The following is a 27,335-nucleotide window of genomic DNA, read 5'->3' as shown; positions in this document are numbered from 1 at the left end:
ACACCTTCCTGTTCATTATTCTGGGTTAGATCTTTATTACCATAGGCATAGCCTGTCAGGAGTCTACTAACTAGTCTCTTTACTTCAAGCAGTCCTGCCCTCTACTGCCAGATGAATCTGATAAAATCTTATTTTGATCATGTCAATTTTCTATTTTCAGAGCCTGCATTTGCTCCACATATATATTCAGACGAACTCCATATTTTTTACCTGGTGTCTTAATCAATAATCTTATGTTTATAACAGAATAACTGAAACTGAGTAATTTATAAGGAAAAAGAATTTATTTCTTACAGTTATAGAAGCTCAGAAGTTCAGGGTCAAGGGACTGCATATGGTGAGGGCCTTCTTGCTGATGAAGACTCTGCAGAGTCTCAAGGTGGTGCAGGGCATCACTTGGCAAGGGGCTGAATGTGCTAGCTCAGGTCTTTCTCTTCTTATAAAGTCAGGAGTTCACTCCCGTGATAACCCATTAATCCATTCACCCCTTAATCCATGAATAGGTTAATTCCTTGATAAGGATGGAGCCCTCATGATCTAATCACCTCCCCAAGGCCCCACCTCTCAATCCTGCCACATTGGATTAAATTTCAATATGAGTTTTGGAGGGGACACATATTCAAACCATAGCTCTTGGCATCCCCAGGCCTCTATAATATGGCATGGTTCCTGCTATCCTGTCCTCAGGTCATCTTTCTGTTTACATTCACAGTAAACATGCCCAGTGCTGCTTCTGCACGGTGCCTATTCATCCTTCTCACTCACAACTCTCTCCTTTCCCTGAGTCTCCCATTTGAATCTAACTCATTCACTATGGTTCAGCCTAAGTCCAGCCACCCATGAGAAGATTTCCCTAATATTCCCAGTTGACCCTTATCTCTCTGAACTCCATAGGAGTTCTTTGAGCTGCCTGTCACACATTTCCCTTACTCTCTTGCGTCATGAGTTATTTTTTCATGTATAAATGTTGTGTATTCTCAACTCACTTTTAAGTACTTCAAGAGAGTCATGTCCTAAAGCCTGTTGTATTATTGTCTGTGGGTCACAGGGAGGTGGTGTGTTGCAGGAGGATGGCACTCCTTTTTTTTTTTTTTTTGAGACGGAGTCTCACTCTGTCGCCCAGGCTGGAGTGCAGTGGTGCAATCTCGGCTCACTGCAAGCTCAGCCTCCCGGGTTCACGCCATTCTCCTGCCTCAGCCTCCCAAATAGCTGGGACTACAGGCGCTTGCCACCACGGCCGGCTAATTTTTTGTATTTTTAGTAGAGACAGGGTTTCACCGTGTTAGCCAGGATGGTCTTGATCTCCTGACCTCGTGATCCACCCGCCTCGGCCTCCCAAAGTGCTGGGATTACAGGCGTGAGCCACCGCGCCTGGCCCTTCTTCTTTCTTTTCTTTCTTTTTTTTTTTTTTTTTTTGAGACAGAGACTCACTCTGTCACCCAGGCTGGAGTTCAGTGGTGTGATTACAGCTCACTGAAGCCTTGAACTCCTGGACTCAAGCAATCCTGCCTCCTGAATAGCTGGGACTATAGGCATGTCACCACACCCAGCTAATTTTTGTATTTTTTGTGCGGATGGGATTTTGCCATGTTGCCTAGGCTGGTCTCAAACTCCTGAGCTCAAGCGATCTGCCAGCTTTGGCCTCCCAAAGTGCTGAAACTTCAGGTGTGAGGCACTGCTCCCCATCCAAAGATGGCATTTCTATGACTGTGTGACTTTGGAAAACCCTCTGAGCATCAATTTCCCCATTTGCAATTTGAGCATAATGATAGCTACCGGGCAGGATGGTGGAAAGGGTTAGCCAAGATGCATGTAAACGGAGAGTCCCAGGGGCTGGTACATGATAGGAGCACAGTGCTTGGTAGCCAGAGGCAGTGCTGAGTAAGGGCTGAATGAGAAGGCTCATCACTATCCATCTTGGTGCCTTCAGCATCTGGCATGCTCCCTGAACCTCTCATCTGCAACTGAGGATTTAATTCAATAAGCATTTTGTTTTAGTTTGAGTTCCCTCAGAAGCAGACCATGAGACAACAATGTAAATGTGAAGGTTTATTTGGGAGGTGACTGTAGGAATCATAGAAAGGGGAGTGGGGAGGTGAGGTAGGGAAGGAAAGGAAACCAACACAGGATACATTAATGGGCAGGTTACCACTGAGGGCAGCTGGGCTCCAACCTACTGGGACCATCTGAAAGACTTTGTAGAACATGCTCAAAATCATCACCAGAGAGACAGGAAGTGAGTGCCTTTACCACCAAACTCCATCCGCTGTGGATCATTGGCTGCTCACAGGGGTGCTGACAGCCCTACTCTTCTGGACTCTTCCTCCCTATCGTTGAGTTCCTGCAGCAGAGGGAGCTCCTGGGCAGAGAAATTCAGGAAAGAGTTGCCAAATTTAGCCAGCAAAAACACAGAACGCCCAGTTAAATTTGAAATCTAGGTTAACAACAAATACTTAAAAAAATGTGTGTGTGTCCCATATTATAGATATTTAAAAATCATTTTCATGGGATATACTTAGAGTAAAAAATTGTTTATCTGAAATTTAAATTTAACTGAACATTCTGTATCCTACCTGGCAGCCCTAATTCAGGGGCTTGCATGGGGGATAAAGGTGGAGTAAACTGTCTCCTTTTATTGAGTACTTACTATGGGTCCAGAGTGAGATTTATCGTGGGAATGCAGAATTAATGAATAAGTCTCCAGACCCTGCCTTGCCCCTTGAATTTGTAATTAGATTTGAAAGAAAGATGTGTGTAGAACTGCTTTGAAAATGACAAATGCTGCACAAATGACACAGAATCATTCACTTTTAAAACCTATTTTTAAAAATACTAATAGTGTGTCTAGCATAGTAGCTGCTCAATTAATATCTGTCATGTCAAACTGAATTATTTTTTTTTATTCTTTTATTTCTATTATATTTCAATAGTTTTGGGGGAACAGGTAGTGTTTGGTTGCATGGAAAAGTTCTTAAGTGGTGATTTCTGAGATTTTGGTGCCTCTGTCACCTGAGCAATGTACACTGTACCCAATGTGTACTCTTTTATCCATCCGCCCTCTCCCAACCTTCCCCCTGAGTCTCCAAAGTCCATTATATCATTCTCATGCCTTTGCGTCCTCATAGCTTAGTTTTCCATTCCTGTTTGGTTTTCCATTCCTGAGTTACTTCATTTAGAATAATGGTCTCCAACTCCATCCAGGTTGCTGCGAAAGCCATTATTTTTTTCCTTTTTGAGGCTGAGTAGTTATATATCCCACATTTTCCTTATCCACTTGTTGGTTGATGGACATTTAGGCTGGTTTCATATTTTTGCAATTGCGAACTGTGCTGCTAGCGACATGCGTGTGCAAGTGTCTTTTTCTTATATTGACTTCTTTTCCTCTGGGTAGATACCCGATAGTGGGATTGCTGGAGCAACTGGTAGTTCTACTTTTAGTTCTTTAAGGAATCTCCATACTGTTTTCCATAGTGGTTTTACTAGTTTACATTCCCACCACTAGTGTAAAAGTGCACTCTTTTCACCACATCCACACCAACATCTGTTATTTTTTGATTTTTTAATTATGGCCATTCTTTCAGGAGTAAGGTGGTATTTCATTGTTGTTTTGATTTGCATTTCCCTGATAATTAGTGATATTGAACTTTTTTTTCATTTTTTTTGGCCATTTGTATATCTTCTTTTGAGAATTGTCTATTCATGTCCTTAGCCCACTTTTTGATGGGATTATTTGTTTGTTTGTTTGTTTTCCTCACTGATTTGTTTGAGTTCCTTGTAGATTCTGGATATTAGTCCCTTGTCAGATGCATACAAACTGAATTATTATTATGGGCAAATAATACTATTATTTGTTGATTACTGTCATGAGACTCAGGCAAGGTTGTTTTAACATCTCCCTAGGTCCTAGATCCATGCTTATTTTTGGAGTCTTGCTTCATATTATTCATATTAAAGTGAATATTCATATTATTCATAATATTCATATTAAAGTGAATATCTCACACTAATCAAGGAAAACATATATATATTGCTCAAGCATTTTTTGGCAGAATTTAAGAATTTTAAAATCGTTTAGTTTTTGAAAAGATTTAGCTGTGACTCATTTAAGATTAGCTTTGATTTCTTAATTCAGGAGGGTAAGAAGGTCCATGAACTTGGATGAAAAAAAATCTGTTTTCATTAACTTCAAACTGAAATTTGTAATTTTATTTATTTAAGAATATAGGCCATACATCACATTAATATTAACAATATCTCTCTCACCAATAGAAACAATAGATATATTCATGTCACATTACAGGGATTACGGATATCCCAAAACATAATTTATACTCATTGCTACTTTGAATATATAGTTGTGACATTGTTATTAAATCTTGTTATTAAATGCATTAATAAATAAGCACATGTTAACAAATTAGTATTTTAAAGTTTGTTTGTTTGTTTTTTTTTTTTTTTGAGATGACTCTTGCTCTGTTACCCAGGCTGGAATGCGGTGGTGCAATCTCAGCTCACCACAACGTCCGCCTCCTGGGCTCAAGAGATTCTCCTGCCTCAGCCTCCCAAGTAGCTGGGATCACAGGTATGTGCCACCACACCCAGCTAATTTTGTGTGTGTGTGTGTGTTTAGTAGAGATGAGGTTTCACCATGTTGGCCAGGCTGGTCTCGAATTCCTGACCTCAGTGATCCACCCACCTCGGCCTTCCAGAGTGATGGGATTACAGGCGTGAGCCACTGTACCCCAGCCCAGCCGAGTTTTAAAAGTTTTCTTAAAATTTTATTTTAAAATAGTTGGCTTTCTTTGTGGGCATTTTAAAAGATTATTTTTAAAAAAAGTCCCAGGAGCTTCACTTAGGCTTCCAAAGGGATCTATGGCACAAAAGTAGAAAAGATCCCCTGCTAGTGCCTCGTGGATAAAACAGCCTGGGGCTCAGGCTGTGGGTGACTCTCACCTGTATTTTTTCTTTGTTCTTTTTTAGAAAATAGTGGGGACTTAGCATGCCCAGGAGAGTGCAATTGCAGGCAGAAACCAGAGAAAGTTCAAAATATATCTAAACTTTACTGGAAGATTTACTGGTTATCAAGTCAGAAGACTTTGGATCTAGTCCAGGCTTACCTTTAATATTCTCACAGTAGATGCATTTGCTCATTGAATCAGCAAACCTTTACAAAGGGCCTATCACCAGCCTGACCCTATGCCTGGGCGTTGGAGCAGGCAGGCCCAGGGTTCAGTCCATTCCGTCACTCACCAGAGGAGTGACCTTGAACAAGTTATTTCATATCCTGAAGCCTCAGTTTTCTAATCTGTAGAATGGAGATACTGATTCTGAATTTAATAGGGTGGTTGAGAGGATTAGATAAGATGGGTATAAAGTACAATAAACACACAGAAGATTACAATTACTATGAATCACCATTTTGTCTATAAACTCTTGCATCAATGTGCTGCTAGTTGTGAAAGAAAAGCATATAAAACAGTCTTCTCTTGTATCACTGATTAAACATTTTTTCTGTTAAATGTTTTTGAAACATTGTTTAGAGAACTGTAAAAGTAATTAAAAAGAGGAAATATGAGTGAAAATTCATATTCCTGCAAATACATGAATGTTAAAAATTGTATCAGGTGATATAATGACTCATCAATAACCTTACTAGATTATTTATTCTTAAAAGGTATATTTGGCCAGGCGCAGGGGCTCACGCCTGTAATCCTAGCTCTTTGGGAGGCCGAGGTGGGCAGATCGCTTTGAGTTCAGAAGTTGGAGACCAGCCTGGGCAACATGGTGAAACCCCATCTCTACAAAAAAATACAAAAGAAAAAAATAAAAAAGAAGTGGGTGTGGGACCTGTGGTCCCAGCTACTCGGGAACTGAGGCTGGAGGATGGCTTGAGCCAGAAAGCAGAGGTTGTGGTGTGAGCTGATATCACGCCACTGCACTCCAGCCTGGGCAACAGAGCGAGACCCTAAGGAAAAAAAAAAGTATATTTAAAAAACTTAGATAAAGTTCTCTCTGTAATTATGATTCTAAGAGAGCCATCCCACTGTTTTCTTTCCTGATACTATATTTTCTAAAAGTCTAAACACAAGGCTTTCCTTTATTTTGGTTTTGAAACTTTGACCATTTATTCATAAACCATGCTAAAAACAGCAACTACCACCAGGTCGCGCTGTAGTTCCACAATGAAAACAGGCTGGGGTCTAAGGAATTCTCGAAGGTCTTAGTTGTCACATCATTTCTGTTTTTTGAAGCAAAGAGGGGTGGAAACAAATATTTAAAAGGAAAAAGAAAAGCTTTTGCTGAAAATAAATAATTTCAAATTCACTATAATTTAAACGTTGATATTCAGCAAAAAAGATTTTATCTGAGAATGTTGCTGTTGCTACTTTTAGAAAAAATTGCTTTCAACTCAGTCCTGTTATTTTCCAGATGGAAAAATATAAAATAAATAAATAAAAACCGTGCTGAAAGTTTTCTTTCCTATATTCTCTAGTGGTTGATGGATAATACTATTTTTTTAAAATCCCAAGATGAGGTATATTTTATTTAAAAATTATAGTGATAGCTTAGATATAAACCAGGCTTTAGAAAATATATAAACACTTCAACTTAAAAAGTTTTTTTTTTTGTTTTGAAAAAGCCCTTTTTTCTTTTTTGGTCTTATTTTTCCCAAATGTCAATATTTATGAGTCAGGGGTTGTGGGAAATGTTACCTAGAGCTACAAGGGCCGGAGATTGCCCTCTTGTATCCCTGGGGAGTTGAGCATGAGTGCCAGAGGGCAATGTTTGGCTGGAAGGACCCAAGCCTTTCTTTCTTTGCACCCCACAGTATGCCCTTTGAAGTGAAAGACATTTCTGTACTCAGCTCTACTTCATAGGAATTCAACTCAGGATGAGCAATGCACACAAATTTCTGTATACCCTTTCAGTATAAAAACAGAGGCAGACTAACAGAAAACCAAAAAAGCCAGAATTAATGCAGGCCGTTTGGAGTTTTGGAAACTCTTCTGATAACTTAAGTCACAAACCTAAATTTCTGGATGAGACTATTTTTTGATCATGTCACTTTCAGAACATCAGTCACTTGAAGTTTAACCCCTTTTAGGATTTGGGCGGTATTATTAGGAGTTTTGTCAATGACAAAGACAGAAGTCCATGAGAATGAAATCCTCGCAGAAATAAGGTAGAAATTGCTAAATATCAGTAAATTATGAAGCTTACATTTGTTTTGAAAATGAAGCCATCAGCATAATGAAAAAAAAAAAGCGTTATTTAATCCAAGTGCTTTAGTTTGCTTCCTTACAAATTGTCCGTTATTAGGGACTGAACAAGAAAATAAAAGCTGAAAATGAACAAGATCTACTGAGTGGAATACAGGGGAACTGGGAAATATGCTGGCAATTGGAGCCACTAACAAGTTAAAAAAATCAGAAACAGTTTTGAAAACCAGAAAGTCACCAGTAAAATATATCTCTAAGGTCGGATGAGCTGTCCTGATGTTGATTCTCAATTTCCTCCTGCATTTATTTGAAGGAACTTCTCTTTATTATTATTATTTTTAAATTTAAATCTTTAACCCCCATAGATGGCTATGTCTCCTAGTATCTTTCAGCTGAGGATTATAACTTTTTCTTTGCTCTATGAACGTTAACAGTTCTTTATTTAGCAGGATTTATTTTTAAATGTCCCATCCAAATACTTAACTGGTTCAAGCACTTAACTGGTTTCCAAAGGCTTGTTGTATAAATAACAAGATAAAAATTCATAAAACATTTTATTTTCCCACATTGGGAGGTAATAGTCCTGTTTCATTTTTGGAAAAATATGGCAAAGAATTATTGAAGTTAATGAAAAATTAAGGGAAATGATAGCATCAGGTTTTTTGGGGAAAAAAAGATTCTCTCTGGGAACAGACTTGCATTTCATTTTCTAAACACATGGGTGTGGCCTTTGGCTTTTTTCTCCACCCATTGATCAGCTAATTCTAAATGCATTTTCTCCACTTGCCAATGGTATGCCAGCATTCTGCTGTTTACATTCTCTAGCCTTGTTTTTTTTTTTTTTTTTTTTTTTCCTGTAAATGGGGATTAAAATATTTAGCTCGGAGATATTGAGAGCATTAAAATAGTAACACGTTCAGCCCTTGGCATACAATAGGTATCCAATGTGTGATAATTTCCTTCCTCGTTTCTTCATTAACAGGAACACACACACACACAAAACACAAGTTTACCTATATTAAATACCTCTATGAGAATGTAACGCAAAACTTGTTTAAGTTAATTTGTACAGCATTTACTGTTCAGCATATACCATTCTTGCAACCCAGTTATAGACATGCTTAATGAAATTAGCATTGGAATCAAGACTCTGAAATTGAAAGTAAAATTCAGGTGGGTAGAGTTAGCATTTAAATATTTTGTATATTTAATTAATATCCATAAGTATATTTGTTTATCACTACATTTATGTTTAATTTATTATTTATGTATAGCATATATTCATATGTATATTTATGTTTATCAGTTGTGCATAGAATATACATTGATTTCCAGATTGTATACCCCTGTGAATGTTTTAAGTCTGTTTTGGAATAGGTCACTAAGGCATAATTCTATGAAGGTATTTCAGGTTTTGCGCTTCTATTCACTCCAAAAATGAATTGTTAAATAAAATTTGATACTGTAGGAAGCTGAAAATAGTCAACTTCCCTTAGCTAGCCACCAATAACATAGAGTTTTTGAGAAAATCAAGCAAGGCGAGGATGGCCTATTTTTTTCTAAGAAATACATCCGTATGTTCAAATGAATGTCATCCTTTTCAGAGAAGTTGCTTTGGGAGTCTAGACACTTTTTTCAACTGTACTGCTATTGCACTAAACGTTTTAGGAATTGTTTTGGAATTACCTTTAGGGCTAATTAAGGAATCAAAGTAAAAGCTAGTCTCATTATATTGTAGGCTACAGCACTTCTATCCAGTCAGTTACCGTCTGCCTTATTAAATGGCTTGGTTGTTTCCAAAAATGAAACTTACCCTGATGAAAAAAAATTTTTTTAAAAAACTACCGAGACATTCAAAGCAATTCCCTTAGTGTGTGAAAGAAGGAAGTTCCTAGCTGGAGTTCCAAAACTGTTTTGAAAATCGCTGGAATGTTGCTGCCTACTTTGATGGGGACATCATTCATTTGTATGGATAAATTCAAGTATATTTGTTCAAACCCAGTGTCATTGTTTTATAGTCATGTCTTTTGACGGTAACTATTTATAATGTGAAATAGGGATCCTTTTGAGCTGAGAGACCTCGTCAAAAGACAAATGCTATTATTTAAAAAGGAATCTTGGTGAATTTTTAACTAGAGTCTGCTGCGTTCAGTTACAGGCTCCAGAAACTTCTGAAAACAAAAGGAGAAAAATACAAAGGCCTTTGTGCCCAGATCAGGCCTGTGATGTTCCTTTTATCCTCACATGGATTTGTTTAGCGAGTTACTGCAGTGCTTGTGTATGTGATTAAATTTAAGCCAGTCATCATGGAATACAATTATAAAGGCTGCGGGGTCCATATTTTGAAACAGAAGCAGGAAAACAACATGAACTTGTTAGAGGATGAATCCAGACTTTGATCTTGGCAAATACATAAACAGTAACAAGATAGAAATAAAAGGTAAAAATATTTGTAATATATTTATGTTTGGTTATTAATAAAAAGGGAAATTGGTGAAAAAGGCAGAGCCAAAAATTAAAAAAAAAAAGCCTCTGGTTAGGTACTTCGTTAAACCACATAAAAACTGTGAGAGTACTGAGCAAATGAAATCTGTGACACAGACTGAAACCCTTGAGCTGGGCCTCCAAGGGCTTCATGGTTTTAAAGAGGCTGTTACAGACCTGGAGCTTTTCTGGCATGCCAGTCTCAGACCCTCCAGACTCGGGGGCTGCCAAACTGCTCATTTCCCACAAAACTTCAGCAGACTTGTAGTCTCTGACCATCCATCCATGTGCTACATTCCCAATAAAGCTATGCATCCTTTCAGATTACCCATATTGTGGAAACCAGTATCTGAACAAATCTGGGACCCTTTTAAAAAACTTAGTAGCTGTGCTGTGCAAACCACGAATGCACTATTTCCCATTTGATTAGACATTTTCTTCTGGAAATGATTTCTGGAATTGATGTGGTGTCTATTTTTTTTTTCAACAAAGCTGGCTCTCTTTTAAAATAAATCCCATGAATAATTTACTCTGCTGCCAGAGATGTGCTTGCTTTTATTTTTATTAAGGCCTGAAGTGTCTGGGATCAGCATCCTTGTGCCCCTCAGGGCTGTATGACCTTATGACCTGCATGGTCCTGCCAGGTCGCTTTCAGGGAAGGAAGGCCTCCTGATGGTGTGGAATGAGCCTCCTGAAGTGTCCACACATTCTCCATCCTGGCCCAGTGCCAGCCTGTGTTCAGGCTGCCTCAGACCTCCACAGAAAGAGTTAATAACACACAGCAGAATGTCCGGGCAGATGAATAACAGATGAGGTTCCCAAATCTTGGTAAAACAGTGATGTAGAAAGTTGGTGAGGTTTTAGAGATAACTCCCAAATGTTTATATCATAAAATATATTCTCCTTTCCATTTTTCACCTTCCCTAGCTAAGGAGGCTAAAATTCTTTACTAAGTGAAGGAAGTCAGATACAAAAGGTCACATATTTATATGAACTCTCCAAAACAGGCAAATCTATAGATACAAAAAGCAGATTCATGGTTGCCAGGGGCTGAGGGGAGGGAAAAGGGAGAGTGACTGCTTACAGGGTTTCCTTTGGGGTGGTAAAAATTGTTCTGTAACTAGATAGTGGTAATGTTTGTAGGACATTGTGAAGGTAATTAACAGTTATTAAAATGGTAAGTTTATGTTATATGTATTTTACCACAATAATTTTTTTTCTTCCTTAGGTAAAGTATAGGTGAAATGCAAATAGGAAAAGTAATTGTTAAGTCATTTGCACTCATCAATATCTTAGTAGTAATTTTTAGGGCAATTAAGGGGTCTCCTAGTAAGTCCCTGATTATTGGGTAAAACAAAAAAATTGGTTATTGGTGAAAATGGATGAAAGGGCAAAGCTGGTGTAGCACATGTGAGGAAAGGACAAGAAGGTAGGTTGGGATAAGACTGACATAGCGTAATGGTGAATTTTATGTGTTAACTTGACTGGGCCATGGGGTGCCCAGTGCCTAGATATTTGGTTAAACATTACTTCTGAATGTGTCTATGAGGATGTTTCTGGATCAAATTAACACTTGAGTCAGTAGACAAAACAGATTCCTTCCCCAGTGTGGGTGGGCCTCACTCAGTCCATTGAAGGCATGAAAAGAACAAAAGACTGAATCAGAAAATTTTTTTCTCCCTGCCTGTCTTTGAACTGGGACATTGGTCTTCTGCTGTTCATCTTTGACTCAGACTGGAACTTACACTATTGTCTCTCCTGGTTCTCAGGCATTTGAACTTGGACTGGAACTACACCATTGGTTCTCCTGGGTCTCCAGCTTGCTGACTGTAGATCTTGGGACTTCTTAGCCTTCATAACTTCATCAGCCAGTTCCTTATAATAAATATCTTTATATTTTTATCTGTATCTGTGCATGCATTTCTAGCTATGGATATATATATTTCTATCTCCTATTGGTTTTCTTTCTCTGGAGAACCCAGACTAACACAGGTTTTTGGTACCAAGAAGTGAAGTGCGGCAGTAAAAGATATCTAAACATGTGGAAATGGCTTTGGAGCTGAGTAATGGGTAGAGGCTGAAAGAGTTTTCAGGTGCATGCTAGAAATATGGATATAAAAATAGATTTTGATGAGGTCTCAGATGGAAATTAGGAACATGTTATTGGAAACTGGAAGGAAGGAAATTCTTGTTATAAAGTGGCAGATAACTTGGCTGATTCTCTTTGGTCCCATGCTCTGCCTTCTGTGCCCAGTACGGTAGCACTGCCACCTTCAGGACCCACTGAAAAAGTAATGCACCCAAGGCCAGGCACAGTGCATCTACAAGCACTCAGGAGGAGCATCTTCACTCCTCCTGAGTGCTTATAGAAAAATGTGTGGGCTGGGCACAGTGGCTCACACATGTAATCCCAGCACTTTGGGAGGCAGAGGCAGGTGGGTCACTTGAGGCCAAGAGTTCAAGACCAGTCTGGCAAATATGGCAAAATCCTGTCTCTACTGAAAATACAAAAATTAGCCAGGTGTGGTGGTGCATGCTTGTAATCCCAGCTACTTGGGAAGCTGAGGCAGGAGAATCACTTGAACCCAGGAGGTGGAGGTTACAGTGAGCTGAGATCATGCCACTGCACTCCAGCCTGGGCTACAGAGCAAGACTCTGTCAAATGTGAGAGAAGAGAGATGAATGAAGAAGAAATTGTTAAGCAAAAATGAACCAGAGCTTTAAGGTTTGGAGAACAATCAGCCTATTCATATTGCAAGAAACCGAGAAAGCATGTTCCAAAGAGTATGCCAAGGGTATGGCTGGATTATGGTTTGAGAAAGAATTTATGGGATGATATGAGCAGAAACACTACCAGTTTGAACTGAAGGGGATGGAGATGTAACAAAATGAAGGAAGGCTGTTGGAATTCTTGGATTCTGTGAAACAGGACTGTAGAGCTATTTGGCTGTGAAAGCATGCTATTCTTCAAGGAAAAGGAAGAATGACTTCAAATGTGACTCAGAGATCATCAGGGCTGTCACTCCTACCACAGACCTAGGGGATAAGGCTATCTCCTCTTTGGTTTCAAAGAGTGTGACCACCCCTCTTGTTTTAGAAGGTGAGAAAAGCCCTACTCAGTGCCTTAGGAGTGAGCCCACAAAGTGTAACCTTGGGAGCAGGGCGACTCAGAGTCTCAGGTGCATTACTTCTTCTTCTTCTTCTTCTTTTTTTTTTTTTTGTGAGACAGGGTTTGGTTCTGTCACCTAGGCTGGTGTGCAGGGGTGCAATCTTGGCTCACTGCACCTCTGTCTCCTGGGCTTAAGCCATCCTCCCGTCTCAGCCTCCAGGGTAGCTGGGACTGCAGGTGTGCACCACCACGCCTGCCTAATTTTTGTACTTTTTGGTTTTATTTTGTTTTGTTTTTTGTAGAGATGGGGTTTCACCATGTTGCCTAGATTGGTCTTGAACTCCTGGGCTCAAATGATCTGCCTGCCTCAGCCTCCCAAAGTGCTAGGATTACAGACTTGAGTCACTGTGCCTGGCCTTGGGTGCATTACTTTTTCAGTGGGTCCTGAATGTGGCAGTGCTACCCTACTGGGCACAGAAGGCAGAGCATGGGACCAAAGAGAATTATTCTTGAGCCTTAAAATCTGATGGAATTCACCTTGCTAGGTTTTAGCTTTTCTTGGGACTTGTCTTCCACCTTCTGGCTTCTCCCTTTTGGAAGAAAAATATCTATCCTATGCCTGTCCCACCATTGTATTTAGGAACAAAATAGCTTGTGTGGTGAAACTAAATACCATTTAAGTCAGATATGTCAGATGTGGGTGAGACCTTATCTTTGGACTTTAGAATTGATGCTGGAATGAGTTAAGGCTTTTGGGGCTATTAGGATAGAATGAATGTATTTTGCACACTAGAAGGATATAAATTTTTGTAGTCTGGGGCAGAATGTTACGAACTGAATGTTTATGTCCCCTCAGAATCCATATGTTGAAGCCTTACCTGCCAATGTGATAGTATTTGAAGATAGGGACCTTGGGAGGCAGTTAGGGTTAGAGTAGGTCATGAAGGTGGGGCCCTATTAAGAAGAAGACTTTTTTTTTTTCTTATTCCACTTGAGCACAAAGGAAAGGCCATATAAGGGCACAGAGAGAAGGTGGCCATCTGCAACCCAAGGTCAGAGACCCCTCACCAGACACCAACTTTGCTTGTACCTCAATCTTGGACTTTCCAGCCTCCAGAACTGTGAGAAATAAATTCCTATTGTTTAAGCTGCCCAATATATGATGTTTTATTATGGCAGCCTGAGCTGACTAAGACACCTGGTGCATCTCGTGGGGAAGGACAGAACAAAATGAAAGTGTGTATGAGCTGGGAGAGGGCCAAAAGCAAACCTGCTGCCTTGTGTTTGTTCAGGGCTTGTCCTGCTTTGGAGCAAGAAATCTCAGATTTGGGCAAACATGTGGGTTTATCAGAATGGCAATCCCTCCTGTAAGGCTCCACTCATCAGAAGTTCACCAGGCATGGGGAGGCATGCCCTGCAGAGAGCCCAATAATAGCCATTTACCAAGGTGACTAAGGCATCACCTGTCCATAAGTACCACAAGAGGCCAAAACTGATCACAGTAAATAAAAATTTGAAATTATTTGATAGGGAATGATCATGTTCTAAAACCCAAATTCTTGAGTTATTAATACACCATAAAGTATTTAAAGGTTATTGCGATTATGTATGTTTATTTCTGATGATGATTGCTCAATGACTTCTAAATGCTGGGAGGAAGTGGAATATGGAGAAGAAAAGATTCTCACTCCCACATATTTTCATGGGGAAAGACAAATAAAAGGTCCCAACCACACATCCATTTTCTGTAATTGTAGTTTTCAGCAATTAGGGTCAAATGACTTCTTAGTATTTGTCTGCTATTAGTTTAAATGGGTAGCTCCAAGGAGAAATAGTCACATCTCAATGTTTCGTTAAATTATAAAGCAGCAGATTGGACAGAAGCCTCCTTTTGTGAGCTCCCTGACAGTGCAGGGGTAGATTGGCCCTTGCAGTCTAGCTTTCTCTTATCTTTAAAGACTTGTCCCCTCCTAAGCGTTTATCTTCCTCCTGTCCCCCATCCTACACAGTCCCGTTGCTGCTGCCACATTGAACTACTTAATCCCCATTCCCAGAACTCTGGGGCCGTTTGAAGAGTCCATGCTTTGCACATGCATTTCTTTGGCCTGGAAGTTTCTCTTGCCTTCTTTGTTTGACACAATTCCTACAACCTCCTAACACCCCAAGACATTTTATGAGCTGTAAGAAACCTTAGAAATCACATCACACTGACCAACAATGTGGGTAACAATTCTTGGGAGAATCTAATTTGGCTTTCTTACTGAGTCATTACTTTGGGTAGACAAGTTATCATCTGAACTCTTCACTAAACTGAGTAAAAAAGTATACATAAAAGCATTTTGTAACAGCAGATTCTCTAAGGGAGGCTGACTTTGCAGATGCTTGCTCTGTTGTGGGAAGCAAAAGGAAATAATAAAACACCCTGAGTCTTACCACGCAGGCCTGAGTGGTCCTCTGTAGCCATTTGTGCTGCTGTAACAAAATGCCACAGACTGGGTAACTCATGAACAATTGAGAATTATTTCTCATAGTTCTGGAGCTTGGGAAGTCAAGAACAAGGTGCTGGCATCTGGTGTCTGGTGAGGGCCTTCTTGTTATGTCCTCACATGGCAGAAGGTGGAAGGCAAAATGGGGCCTTTAGCCATATTATAAGGCATTAGTCCATTTACAGGGATGGAACTCTCATGATTTAATCACCTCCCCAAAAACCCCACCTCTCAATACTACCATGATGGGGGTTAAGTTTCAACATAAATTTTGAAGGAGGAACATTCAAACCATAGCATCCATGGAAAACAAAAAGTAAGCACGGATGTGCCCCTCTGGGGAAGGCTGAGGGTCTGAATGTGCTTCTGGCAAGAGAAATCATGGAAGAATAAAAAGAAAGCACATTACTTGTGTTATTATCTACCTCTGGGTTAAACTGAACAGTGAGATCAAAGTGGTTTGTTTGTTCTACTAGTTTGTTTTTTAGTAAAGCACTTGTTTATTTTATTTTGAGGTAGTTTCTCTGGAGGGATTGAGGGCAAATCTGAGTGGAAATTACTTGTTTTTTCCATGTAATCCTATAATAAGTACAAGTTTTTTTTATAGTCGTTTGATTCCCACAAAGGTCTGTATTCGTGTGTGTGTGTGTATGTGTATGTGTGTGTGTTGTGTGTGTGTGTTTTGGGAGGTGGAGAGACAGGAAGCTGAATACAGAGGAGTTAAACGTTGAGAAAGTAAGAGTAGGAAAATAGGACTTGGTGATAGGAAGGTGAAATAAAGAGAAGTAAACACAGGAGTATCAGGAAAAAGGAAAGAGAAGCCCACAAGGGATAGTGTGGGGAAAGGACATAGGGTAGGTAACACAGTAAATCAGAAGGAAGCAGAGCTGAGTTGAATAGTGATGTGGTTTGAATCTGTGTCCCCATTCAAATCTCTTGTTGGATTGTAATCCCCAGTGTTGGAGGTGGGGCCTGGTGGGAGGTGATTGGATGATGGGGGCAAATTTCCCCTTCGGTGCTGCTCTTGTGGTGGTGAGTAAGTGCTCTTAGGAGCTGGTTGTTTTACAGAATGTGTCACCTCCCCTGCCTTCCTCCTGTTCTGGCTGTGTAAGACATTGGCTGCTTCCCCTTTGCCTTCCACCATGATTGCGAGTTTCCTGAGGCCTCCCCAGAACCTGTACAGCCTGCAGAACTGTGAGCCAATTAAACCTCTTTTTTTTTTTTTTTAATAAATTACCCAGTTTCAGGTGTTTCTTTTTCTTTGCTTTTTCTTTTTCTTTCTTTTTTTTTTTTTCTGAGACGGAGTTTCACTCATGTTGCCCAGGCTGGAGTGCAATGGCATGATCTCGGCTCACTGCAACCTCTGCCTCCCAGGTTCAAGCGATTCTCCTGCCTCAGCCTCTTGAGTAGCTGGGATTACAGGCACATGCCACTGTGTCTGGTTAATTTTTGTATTCTTAGTAGAGATGAGGTTTCACCATGCTGGCCAGGCTGGTCTCGAACTCCTGACCTCAGGTGATCCACCTGCCTTGGCCTCCCAAAGTGCTGGGATTACAGGCATGAGCCACTGCGCCCAGCCTCAGGTATTTCTTTGTAGCAGTGTGAGAATGGACTAATACAAATAGTAAAGAGTATTGAAGCCATCCTCTTCATTTTGAAGATGAGCGAACTGAAGCCCATGGAGGCTATGTGAATTAGCAAATTGGTAAGGCCAGAACTAAGGTGAGCCCTTGTCTCCTGTTCCATGAAGTACATGGCTGTGTGTGGTGGGTGGAGATGAGAGGGAAGACCTCTGAGCTAAAGACAGAAACATGATGTGATGTGATTTTTTTCCCTGTTCATTAATGTTAAAGGCTAACTTTTAAAAATTTATTTTTACATTATTATTATTATTTTAAGATTCAGGAGGTGCATGTGCAGGTTTGTTACATGGATACATTGTGTAATGGTGAGGTTTAGGCTTCTAGGGTACCCATCACCTAAATAGTGAACATTGTACTCAATAGGTTATAATTTTTTTTTTTTTGACATTTATCCTTCTCCCCTTCTCCCCATCTCTGGAGTCCCCAGTGTCTATTATTTCCATCTTTATGGCCATGTGTACCTGTTGTTTAGTTCCCACTTATAAATGAGAACATGTGGTATTTGATTTTCTGTTTCTGAGTTATTTCGCTTAGGATAATGACCTCCAGCTCCATTCAGGTTGCTGCAAAGAACATGACTTCATTCTTTTTTATGACTGCATAATATTCCATGATGTATATATACCACATTTCCTTTATCCAGTCTTCCATTGATGGGCACTTAAGTTGATTCCATTACTTTGCTATTGAGACCAGTGCTGAAATAAACATGCGAGTGCAGGCATCTTCTTTATATAATGATTTAAAAGGCTAATATTTTTAAAAGGTGAATGTTTATATCATGCATCTGATGTAAATATAAAATGAATACATGTAACAAATTTTAGTTAACTCACTAATTGTTGAGGGAACCCATAAAATGTTGCTGGTTGAAAGAATTCAAAGTACTGCATACATACATATAAGCAGATAAAGAATGCTTAAATGAATAAGTAAATGTGACTTGGCATAGATTTTATTTAAATCATTAACTATTGAGAGAACCAGTAAAAACTTGCAACAGGTTGAAAGGAGAATTTAAAGTACCATACACATACGTAAGAAGATAAAAAATACTAAAATGTGCTGGGTGCAGTGGCTTGTAATCCCAGCACTTTGGGAGGCAGAGGTGGGAGCATTGCTTGAGCCAGCTTAGGCAACATAGTAACACTCTGTGTCTACAGAAAATAGAAAAAATTACCTGGGCACGGTGGTGCATGCCTGTAGGGTGAGGAGGGAGGATCACTTGAGCCAGGGAAGTTGAAGCTGCAGTGAGCTGTGACCAGGCCACTGCACTCCAGCCTGGGTGACAGAGCCAGATGGTGTCTCAAAAAAACAACAAAAAAAAGCTTAAATGAATTAAAAGGCATATGTAACATTGATCTATCCACAGGCGATAATCAATTGCATTCCAAAACAACTAATTTGCATTTGTATGGACAAGAAACATTTGTATTATTTTTGGCTTTCTACAAATTATAGTTGTAAAATAGTTGAAATACAATGAAAGGTAGCAATATCATGGGAAGAGTATGCTGTATAGAACATTCTAGAAAAGAAAAGAAATCTTCAGAGAAAAAAGTAATCTTTTTTATTCTGCATTCCGAAGTCTTACACAATTTTTCTCAGCAAGAATACATAATTGGAGCTGAAGGTGCTCCCTCAACTTTTTTGGGTCACAGAATAGTTGGCAATGATGGAAACCAGGCCAAGAAAAGCGGAGGATTCCAGGAATACATCCAAGGTCATACTGCGGGCACTTCCGGTCAGGGTGCCACTGCTGCCATTGCCCTGCTAGACGCTCTCCACCAGCATTGCCAGATGACTCATGTGGCCACCTGACCCTGCATCTTTGCACTACATTCTCAAGTTTCAAAGTCTAGGAAAGGGGCATCGAGTTGACTCAGATCCCATGCCCTCACCCTAGCTGCCTAGACTGGGAAGAAGGAATATGAAACCACATGATTTCACTATGACAAACCAAGACCGACACAATGGGGATTTCTCGCCACAAAGGAAGGATATGTGATGTTGGCTAGTAAAAAAGAAAAGGCAAATATTTACTGTAAGCACTATACTAGGGATATACAAAACCATCAGAGAGGATTTAAGCTTTTTCTGGAGAAAGATAACATAATGAAGTGGGAAGATTAAGAGCTCATCTCTACTAAAAATACAAAAATTAGCCAGGCGTGGTGGCGGGTGCCTGTAGTCCCAGCTACTCGGGAGACTGAGGCGGGAGAATCGCTTGAATCTGGGAGGCGGAGGTTGCAGTGAGCCGAGATCGCGCCTCTGTACTCCAGCCGGGCAACAGAGTGAGACACCGTGTAAAAAAAAGAAAGAAAAGAAAAAAAGAGCTCTAGACTCATATACCTAGGTCTAAGCCAGGTTCCAACAGGCTGAGTTATGATGGGAAAATTGCAAACCTCTCTGAATCCTAGTTATCTCATTTATGTTAACATTACTATCTGTGTCAAAGATGCTTACGACTGCATAATCTAGCCCGTTGCTGTTTCTATGACCCATGTTCTTCTATGACTTGTCTCCTTGCTGAACTCTGCTCCAGCCCTCCTAGCTGCCTTGCTGTTCTTTGAGCACACAAACATCCATCTGCTGTAGGCCCCTTGTACTTGCTTGCTCCCATGTCTGAAAAATGTTCCCCTATATGAAATTTGTTTTCTCACCTCCTTCATTCAGCTCTCTTCTCTCTCTCTCTCTCTTTTGAGACAGGGTCTCACTCTTGCCCAGGCTAGAGTGTATTGGCACAATTCAGTTCACTGCAGCCTTGGCCTCCCGAGCTCAGGTGATCCTCCCACCTCAGCCTCCTGAGTAGCTGGGACTACAGGTGCACACCACCATGCCCAGCTAATTTTTGTATTTTTTGTAGAGATAGAGTCTCACTATGTTACCCAGGCTGATCTCAAACTCCTGTGCTCAAGCAATCTTCCCGCCTCGGCCTCCCAAAATGGTGGGATTACAGGCATGAGCCACCACATCTGGCTAGCTCTACTCTCAAATGTCACCTTGGCTTTGGTAATACCTTCCCTGACAACTCTGACGAAAATTAGAACTTATTTTACCTGGCACTACCTTACTTAATTTTTCTCTATAACATTTGTTACTTGTCTCTCTCCCTTCTCTAAACTGTAAGTTCCATGAGAACAGGAAGTCAAATCTGTTTTTACATGGCTGTATCTCCAGAGCCTTGAACAATGTCAGGAACATAAAAAGTGCTCAATAATATCTGTTGGATGAATGAATAATTGCAAAGTGCCTGGCGTACAGTAGACACCAAACAAATGCTGATTATTGCTATTTTTATCAGACTCTGATTTCTCTTCCCATACCCTGGCCAGCCACCCCTAAGCTGACCTGCTTTCCCAGAGGACTTATGATCTAGTAATAAAATTTACCAGTGCAGGAACTCAATCTCCTAATTCAACAGAAAACAACTAGAATATTGTAGTGTTCATTTTGGTGATCACTTTTGGGATTTCACACTTATTCTTTGTTTTTTAATGTGCATGATCTATGGTAGTGCTACCAAATGATTTGTATTAGCAGCTGGAAAAATCTAATAAAATTACTTTGAAAGTGCCTTTTGGGCCAGGCGCAGTGGCTCATGCCTGTCATCCCAGCACCTTGATAGGCCGAGGCAGGAGGATTGTTTGAGTCCAGGAGTTCAAGACCAGCCTGGGTGACATAGGGAGACTCTATTTCTACAAAAAATAAATAAACTAGCTGAGCATGGTGGTGCCTTCCTGTGGTCCCACTTCTCGGGAGGCTGAGGTTGGAGGATTGTTTGAGCCTTGGAGGCCGGGGCTGCGGTGAGCTGTGAGTGTGCTACTGCACTCCAATCTGGGTGACAGAGTGAGACTCTATCTTAAAAAAAAAAAAAAGAAAGAAAGAAAACGAAAAATCAAGGTGCATTTTGAAGCACAGGAGAGTCAGATTTTTTTTTTTTTTTAATTTTATCTCTAATAGGAAGACTATATTAAAACATAAGACTGCACATGACTGTGTCACTGTTTCAGTCAGCATTCTTTAGAGAAACATTAGTTATAAGAAGTTGGCCTATGCAATTATGGAGGCTGGCAAATCCCAAGATCTGAGGGCGGGGAGGGGGGGTCAGTCAGCCAAGGTGATATCTGAGAGTAGAGGTGAATGAAGAAGGTGAGGGAGAAAGTCATATGGGAGGACATTTTTCAGACACTAAGGAGAGCCAATGCTGTAGTTTCAGCCCAAACCTAAAGTCCTGAGAACCAGGAGAGCTGATGGTGTAATTCTGGTCTAAAGGTCAGCAAGCTCAACATCCAGGAGTTTGAGTTTGAGTCTTAAGGCAGGAGAAAAGCCAGTGTCGGCCAGGCATGGTGGCTCATGCCTATAATCCCAGCACTTTGGGAGGCCAAGGCAGGCGGATCACCTGAGGTCAGGAGTTCAAGACCATCCTGGCCAGCATGGTGAAACTCCATCTCTACTAAAAATACAAAAATTAGCTGGGCGTGGTGGTGTGCACCTGTAATCCCAGCTACTCAGGACGCTGAGGTAGGAGAATTACTTAAAACCCCTGGAGGCGGAGGTTGCAGTGAGTGGAGATCATGCCATTGCACTCCAGCCTAGGCGACAAGAGGGAAACTCCATCTAAAAAAAACAAAACAAAACAGAACCAAAGCCAGTGTCCCATGTTGAAGATTGCCAGGCAGAAAGAACTATTTTACTTGGGGGAGGGTCAGCCTTCTTATTCTGATCAGGCCCTTTAACTGATTAGGTGAGGCTCACTCACATTAGGGAGGGTAATTTTTCCTTAGCCTATCAATTTAAATGTTAATCTCACCAAAAAACACTCTCACATAAACACCCAGAATAATGTTTGACCAAATATCTGGACACCCTATGACCCAGTAAAGTTGATACATAAAATTAACCATCACATTTAGGCTGGGCGCAGTGGCTCATGCCTGTAATCCTAGTACCTTGGGAGGCCGAGGCAGGAGGATCACATGAGGCCAGGAGTCCAAGACCAGCCTGGCTTACGTGGTGAAACCCCGTTTCTACTAAAAATAAAAAAAAATTAACCTGGCGTGTTGGTGCACGCCTGTGGTCCCAGCTTCTTGGGAGGCTGAGGCAGGAGAATTGCTTGAACCCGGGGAGTGGAGGTTGCAGTGAGCTGAGATCATGCTCCTACACTTCAGCTTGGGTGACAAAGTAAGACTCTGTCTCGGAAAAAAAAAAATTAACCATCACATTCACTCTATCTTGTATATCTATCATCAGTTCTTTAGTTGTCATGGAATAGTTGTTATAAAGGATAGTGGGAAACAACAATCTCTTGAGTAAAAACATGCGTAAGTCAGTTCCCATATGTAGATGGACCCATTCAGTGCATGTGTGGAGGCTTTTAATGCTTAAATTAGCATAGCGATCCCATTGACTTTATAACATCAGGACTACAACAAGGTCTGGGCACTTGTATTCTAGTTCCTAGCTAGAGATTCAAGTCTTAGCAATTCATTTAACCTTTTTGGATTTGGTTTTCTCTTCTGAAAGTTAGGGGGTAGGACTAGATGATTTCTTTTTCTTTTTTTTTTGAGACGGAGTTTTGCTCTTGTTGCCCAGGCTGGAGTGCAGTGGTGTGATTTCGGCTCACTGCAACCTCCACCTCCTGGGTTCAACCAATTCTCCTGCCTCAGCCTCCCAAGTAGCTGGGATTACAGGCACCTGCCATCACGACTGGCTAATTTTTTTGTATTTTTAGTAGAGATGGGATTTCGCCATGTTGGGCAGGCTGGTCTTGAACTCCTGACCTCGGGTGATCGGCCCGCCTCAGCCTCCCAAAGTGCTGGGATTACAGGCGTGAGCCACCGAGCCCAGCCAACTAGATGATTTTTTAAAGATCACTTGTAGCCCTGGAATCTTTGGTTCTAGATAACAGAATAAGCTGTGAGGGAAGCCCTCTCTGCTGCTAGTAGTGTGACACACAGGGACGAAAACAACACATTTTTGGAGTTATGTATGGCAGTGCTGTCTGTCTTGGCAGCTAAATGACAAAAATAATTTAGCCTGGATTTTATTTGTTCCCAGTTGGCTGAAAGTAAACAGAAGTTGTTCTAGGAACAACTGTGCCTTCTTTATTCTCTATTTTTTTCTTTTTCTTTTGTTTTTTGTTTTGAAATGGAGTCTTGCTCTGTTGCCCAGGCTGGAGTGCAGTGGCACGATCTCGGCTCACTGCAACTTCCACCTCCCAGGTTCAAGCGATTCTCCTGCCTCACTCTCCCGAGCAGCTGGGACTACAGGCATGCACCACTACACCCAGCTAATTTTTGTATTTTTAGTAGAGACGGGGTTTCACCATGTTGGCCAGGCTGGTCTCAAACTCCTGACCTCAAGTGATCTGCCCACCTCAGTCTCCGAAAGTGCTAGGATTACAGGCTTCAGTCACCGCACCCTGCCGCAGACTGTCTGGCTTCTCTATTTTTTTAATTTATCAGACAGAGGGGCTCTGGGCATTTCATACAGTTACCAGACAGCAGTGAAGGTGCCAGGCTCCCGATCCATGAAAGCCAAGGTGTCTACTCTCAGCATCTTGCACAGTGCCTAGCACAAAGTGGCCCCCCATAAGTGAGACATTGAACAAATGTACATGTCTGGCCCCTCGACACAGCACATGAAACACCCTGGGGTACCTGACTTAGTTCTTTCGTGCTGCTATAACAAACTATAGTAGACTGCATGGCTTATAAACAACAGAAACTTATTTCTCACCGTTCCAGAGGCTGGAAGTCTGAGGTCTGGGTGCCAGCATGGTAGGTTCTGGTGAGGGCCCTCTTCCGGGTTGCGGGCTGCTATCTTCTTCTTGTATCCTCATATGGAGGAAAGAGAGCAAGAAAGATCTCTGGGGTCCCTTTAATAGGGGCACTAATCCCATTCATGAAGACTTCACACTCATGACCTCATCTCTTCTAAAGGTCCCACCTCCTAACACCATCACAGTAGGGATAAAGCTTCAACATAGGCATTTTGTGGGGACACAAACATTTGGGACACAAACATTCAGGCCACTGCAGTGCTTGCCCCACTTGGGAGACTGCAGTGGTTTGGTCAGTTGCAGCGCCTATGAAGCCCCTCTCTTCACTACTGCCCTGCGCTGTGCTTTTCTAACAGACACCAGATACGTTCTACCCTCCCTTCCATCTCTGTTACTTTGAATCTCTGATATTGGTGTCAACAGCCCCCTTCCCCAGGTCCCAGGCAGGGTAGCCCAGACATTCAGTCTTCTGCTATACCTTGACTTCCCAGCCAAGATGGTGGAGGTAGGTATGAATAACTCTTATTAGTGGAGTCTTCAGCAGGAACCAGAAGAGTGGGAGTTTCTGAGGGTATTTCTTCACCCAGGCCTCTTGCCCCTTGTGGCAAGAGAGCCTCATGGAGGGAGTGAGAAACTGGGGGTCTAAGTATGTGAATGGAAAAAAATTGCATTTTTATTTTCATTCATTTCCAACTTAAAATTAACATTTGATTCAGTTATGAATATAAAAAACACATCACAGTGGTACTAGCAGTACCTATGACTTTGTCACCAATAGAAATCAGATATATTCAAATCGTATTAGTTACTGACAAATCTCACAAAATACTACCTATGCTCAGGCCGGGCGCAGTGGCTTACGCCTGGAAACCCAGCACTTTGGGAGGCCGAGGCGGGTGGATAACTTGAGGTCAGAAGTTGGAGCCCAGACTGGCCAACATGGTGAAACCCCGTCTCTACTAAAAACACAAAAATTAGTCCGGCGTGGTGGTGCACGCCCGTAATCCCACCTACTCGGGAGGCTGAGGCGGGAGAATCACTTGAACCCGGGAGGCAGAGGTTGCAGTGAACTGAGATCCTGCCACTGCACTCCAGCCTGGGCGACAGAGTGAGACGTGGTCTCAAAAAAAAAAAAAAACCAAAAAGCAAAACCCTAAAAACAAAAACCACCTATGCCCATCACTATATGAAATTATGATAGTTAGATAACCTGCCCCTAGATTTTATTATCTAATGTGTCAATAAAGAAGACATATATTGTCTCATCACAAATTTGTTTTTTAAAAATTATTTTAATAACTATGTTTTAATATAATCGGTGTTCATATAATTCTATGCATTAAAAAATGCATTGAAGAGATTTCTTCACCAAACTTCCAAGGGATCCATGATCCAAAAAAGATTCAGAGTCACCTGTACAAGGAGAACCTTGCACTGAAAGAAATTAGTCATTGAGGTGGTGTTGGTGGCATAGCATTTGCTGAACAAAATATCTTATTCAGGCATTTCATGAAATTGTGGTAATACTATTTAGCAGTATTTTGATAGCTGAATGGTTTCCAACTTATACTTAGTTCCTTATTAGGCTCAGCTAGTTTCAACACGTGAGAATCAATAAGTTCGACTATAAAACTATTTCCGACAACAAATTAAAATGTTTTCTTAGAAAAGTTTAACTAATCCCTTGGCATCTTGACAGATACTTTCCCTCTTTGGTAAAGACGCTAAAGACTCATTGAATGGCTTAGTATCTCACTTTGCCCTGTGTGTTGTGGAGTAGAATCTTTTATTCCTTTAAATGTCATGTTATTTATTTATTTTCTCCACATATAAACATTTCTCTTTGGAGAGCTCAGAAGATATAAATTATTATCGGTTTATTTAGATAGAATGCTTTTATTTGGCTTTGTATACAAGCTAAGTGCTCACAAAAGGTATTAGATTAATGAGGCTGGAGACTAAAGTCTTCTGTTTATCTACTTATTTGGGAAGATCTCTAAGTCATTCAGCATAAACATGCTTGCCCTATGTAGCTAATTGACTCAAAGTTGACTCAGGAAACTTTAGAGCTTCATCCAAGAAGCCATAAAACACCAGCTACCACTTTAAATCACTGTATAAGTAGCTTATTCCTTCCCTTTCCTCTTCATCCTTTTGCCTTTTCTTCTGGGATCACCAGGAAGCCACAGATTGGTATTCTCAGACTTTTCCTCTCTTTTTGGATCCAAGTACTTAAAGTGCCCACAACAATCTCCTTTCTGGTTTTTCCTAAATTCATTTTGTTCTTCTCTCTACCTCTTCTCTTAGCCCTGTGTACCTACTTTGCTCTGTTAGTTGTGTTTAGCAACTGCTTCCTGAATTTAACAGAAAAGTGGGTATGTGTATTTCCAGTCATATTCTGTGAAGCTCCTTACTGCATAATCTGACCCAGGAGGGGGAGCCTCTGGTCCTGCCGGCCCTGTTTCCGCAAGAACAGCTTTTATCCATTATGTTTGCCTGAACACCCCTAATAAAATGTCATTTGAACAAAGGATTCTGTGGGTAAAGGGTTTGGAAATCACTGAACTAAAGAATGCTCTTGGCCTGGTTTACCGTTATACTTTGGCTCTGGCACATGTTAGGAGAACACTCTGACTTTTCAGTTATCCAGTGATGTAAATCATGATAAATGTGTATAATAACAGTTATTATAACAAGATAATATGTGTAATAACAGTTACTCTGTTGGTCCCTGAAGCCACATTTCCATGTGGTCAAAAGGGCAGAACTATGTGATTAGTTATTTGTCTTTGGAGCCTGTACTGGGTTGAATAGTGTTTCCCCAAATCCATGTCTACCAGGAACCTCAGAATGTAACTTTATTTGGAAATAGAGTCTTTGTAGATGTAATCAAGTTAAGATAAGGCCATACTGAATTAGGATGGTCCCTAATCCAATAACTGGTGCCTTAAAGGAAGATGGAAACTTGGACAAAAAGACACAAACATACACAGGGAAGAAGCCATATGAAGACAGAGGCAGAGATTGAAGTGATGGATCCACAAGCCAAAGATCACCAAGGATTGCCTGCAGCCACTACAAGCTAGAAGAGGGACATGGGATAGTTTCCCCTTCAGAGCTTCCAGACAGGACCTTTCATTTATCTCTCTTACTTCATTACCTGCTTCCTGAGATCATTTCCCAAATAAATTACCTGCACTTTTACTCAAGTCTGTGTCCAAGACAGTGAGTACTGGAAGTGGCTCTCAATGAGTGGTGGCGGATACCTGTAGCCATAGCTCCTTGGGAGGCTGAGGCAGGAGGATTGCTAAGGCCCAGGAGTTGGAGGCTATAGTGAGCTATGATCACACTACTGTGCTCCAGCCTGGGCAGCAGAGCAAGACCCTGTTTCTTAAAAACAAAGAAAGACAATCAGGTTGACATTGCTTAGTGGGACTGAATCACTCAACAGCCAGATAGCAACAAGAACGCTGTTGCTGGTGGAAGTAGCATCATAGTAACTAAGAGTCTCAGAGAAAGTCTTGGTTAGGCTGATGGGGAGCCCTTGGGGAAAGATTTCCCATTAGAGGAATCCTATGATGAGCAAGAATGGACCAGCTCTAGAAACTT

General features: G+C 41.0%; 1 long non-coding RNA gene across 1 annotated transcript; it reads right to left on the bottom strand.

Annotated features, from left to right (window-relative positions):
* Positions 1 to 2,034: 2,034 nt before the first annotated feature.
* On the bottom strand, positions 2,035 to 27,280 carry LOC134739473 (uncharacterized). The gene is made up of 6 exons (XR_010126153.1): positions 26,920 to 27,280; positions 24,205 to 24,324; positions 23,684 to 23,781; positions 21,480 to 21,562; positions 18,123 to 18,247; positions 2,035 to 2,359 (listed from the first exon to the last, which is right to left on the bottom strand). It is a non-coding gene; the product is annotated as an uncharacterized LOC134739473 (long non-coding RNA).
* Between the last annotated feature and the right edge of the window lie 55 nt (positions 27,281 to 27,335).

Source organism: Pongo pygmaeus, chromosome 3, assembly GCF_028885625.2.
Source record: "Pongo pygmaeus isolate AG05252 chromosome 3, NHGRI_mPonPyg2-v2.0_pri, whole genome shotgun sequence".
NCBI classification, from domain to species: Eukaryota; Metazoa; Chordata; class Mammalia; order Primates; family Hominidae; genus Pongo; species Pongo pygmaeus.
Note: the sequence above shows the minus strand (reverse complement) of the source record. Positions and strands in the feature narration are given on the sequence as shown.